The sequence below is a fragment of the Carica papaya genome, chromosome 8 (genome assembly GCF_054855325.1).
Source record: "Carica papaya isolate Zhongbai chromosome 8, ASM5485532v1, whole genome shotgun sequence".
Classification (NCBI taxonomy): Eukaryota; Viridiplantae; Streptophyta; class Magnoliopsida; order Brassicales; family Caricaceae; genus Carica; species Carica papaya.
Window position 1 is genome coordinate 9,153,646 of NC_142316.1, and position 3,274 is coordinate 9,156,919.

The following is a 3,274-nucleotide window of genomic DNA, read 5'->3' on the forward strand; positions in this document are numbered from 1 at the left end:
GGATGATGAAAATTTTATCTCAAATGATAAAAATATACATTCTAAGGTAAATTGGGATATAAGAAGTCTAATTTTATTAATTTTAAATAATTTTAGATATATTACTTTAATATCACTTTAAATTCTATATGGATTTAACTTAAATAATTTTTTCCTATTTTTATTTGATTAACTTCAATGAGTTTTTGGATTGGTTTTTTCTTTTATAAATTTTGGATTATGAGAGAAGTACAACCTCGGGAAAGCTTGATCAAAGTTTTTTTTGGATATATATTAGATGCAGTCATTTTGAGAGTATCTTTTTCCAGTTACAGTGCCAAATTGGCTATCAGTTGCACCCGATTATATTATTATTGGGTAACGTTTTTGAAAAAATTTAAACCTAATGGAATTTGTGTAAATTTATATCTAATTTCATAAATAAAAAAAAAATTCAACTATACTACAAAATTAAGTTCATGTAAAATTTTATATGAAATTAGAATAATATACTTTAAATTATTAAGACTGAGAATTTTTTTGAGTACAAATATGATAATATTGGAGTGAATTATTTTTATTTTATAAATATTACATGAATTTAACTTTTATATTTCAAATGTTATTAATTACATATTATTTTTTTTATTTTAATACCTTTATATTTATAATTTTTACAAGTAAATTTGGTTTTAGATTTATTACAAACAAAAACTTTTGCAAAACACTTGCTTAAGAGATATGTTGATCTAGTGATTAGGATATCATCGTGGCTAAAGGGTGCATCGGTTTAAGATCACATTGGATCGGGTTGGATCAAGACTGAAAGTTCACTAACCTCTAGACCAAAGATCAAGCAATATTAAGTTTGATTTGGTTTGGTCGGATCAAAAAAATTTAGTTTGATTTAAAACGAAATTTTTCAATCTACTCATAACTGAATTAATTTTTTTTTCTAAAACACCAATTAAATTACCAAGAACACATACACTATATGCAAACTTCAGTGCTTACATAATTTGAAAATCAAGCCACAATAAAATTTTCATAAGTTTCGACATGTCATCTCAATATAATATAAATGAAAATTTGAATTAAAAAAGAGAAGATGACAATAATACAATATTGGAGAAACAATCCAAATATCCATATGCAGAATACCTATATTTACAAACTCTAATGTTCATTATCTAAACCCTAAATAATATCAAAAACTAGCATTGAAAGGCTCTCTAAAATTTCTACATGAAACAAATTTTTTAAAGAGCTTAAACTTCGATAGCAGTTATGGTGTCTGGCATTGCTAAATGAATTGTAGATGTTGGAGGCATCATAGGGATTGATAGGGTGTCAACGTATAACTGTGAGCATGACTTCGCATGCGTGAGGACCAAAGAGAGTTAGATTACATGAGTGTGTTGTGTGAGCATTAGAGTAAGAGTGTTGTGTGTGTGTGTGCATCTTAAAAAGAGCTGGATTGTGTAAGCATCCTAAGTGAGCATGAGAGTGAGAGTGTTGCATACATAAAGCCTAAAGAGAGCTAGAGAAAAGTAATGAAAACTAAGAAGCCACAAGAAGAAGTCTCATATCTTATTAACTGAGCCACTACCTCCTTTAAACAAAGTTTTTTCTCTGGTGTTGCAACATGAACAAAGTCTCAATATAGGAGCATCAATCCAGTATGAATCTAATGTGTTATATATGAATAAAACCTCAGGTCAACCATAAATAATGACCAATATGTATAATCCTGGTGTAAATAAAAAGAATAATGGAGGAACTACAAATAAAAGACTGATGTGCACACATTGTGGATTTGTCGGCCACACATACATAAGTGTTACAAAAAATATAGGTGTCCTTTGGGTTATAAAGCTAGGACAAGAAGTACATCTAATGTTAATCAAACAGTTACTGTGGTGGCTAATTCTTGTATAAAGTTCAATTCTTAGTGCAATATTTCATACAACTTACCATTTTCTTTCTCCAAAGATTAGTACCACAAATTGCTAGCTTTGATCCAACCTTCAATGCCTTCAATAGCTTCAATAAATATTTCACGAGTGAACACTCTTACAACCAATTTCCTATATACCTCATAACCAAGTAGTACTTTCCTTATATTTTCAAACATAAAATTGAATAATTGGATTATTAATTATGGGGCAATTGACTATATAGTGAGTTCACTTAAGATGTTTGCATTTTATATATCTATAGATAATACATTTATTTAATTACCAAATTCATAAATAGTACTTGCTACATATTGGTGATGTGTATATCTCACTAACATTTATATTACACAATGCTTATATTCACCACAATTTATTCTCAATCTTATATCCATTAGTCATTTAGTACAAAATTCCCAATACTAATTACTTTTTCATGACCATTATTGTAAAATTCAGGATGCCTACAGTCAGATGACAATTGATATAGTTAGAGAGAATGATGGGTTTTATTATCTTGAAGAAAATAAGCCTAACGATAGAATTGTAAATTCTGTAATTCCTAACAATTCCTTTGTTTCTTCTTCTGTTGTTACCAAATAAAATTTGTGGCATTACCGCCTCGATCATCCTTCTACACCAAGGTTGTAAATACTTCATCAATTGAATAAAGATACTTGGCCTAGTTCATCCTTTATTTGTGATCTGTCATTTCAGTAAACAAAAGACTTCATTTTCCTTCAAGTAATTCAGTTACTCATCATTTTTTATTTAATTCATCTTGACATGTGGGGACATGTTTCTATTGCTTCCCTATACGATCATCATTATTTTCTTACAATTGTTAATGATAAAAGTACATATACTTAGTTGTATCATATGAAGAACAAAGGAGAAGTAAGGAAGATTATTGTCAATTTTTTTACATTTATGGACACATAATTTCAAACAAAAATTAAACATGTCAAAACTGATAATAAGAATTCAACATGACTGAATTCTATGTAGAAAAAGGGACAATACAACTATGCTCTCGTCTTTATACACCATAACAAAATGATGTTTTTTAATGAAAGCATCAATATATCATGAATGCGGCGCGAGCATTACGGTTTCAAAACAAATTGCCAATGAAAATTTGGGTGGATTGTATGTTACATATTGTTTATCTAATCAACTGTATACCCAGTCATCAACAATAAAACAACTTTCAGCTTCTATTCAATTCTAAGCCTATTTAAACATATAAAAAGTCTTTGTTTGCTTATGGTTTGCCTCTGCTTCTAATTGATTGAAATTTTATAATCGAGCCACTAAATGTGTCTTTCTCAGGTATTCTT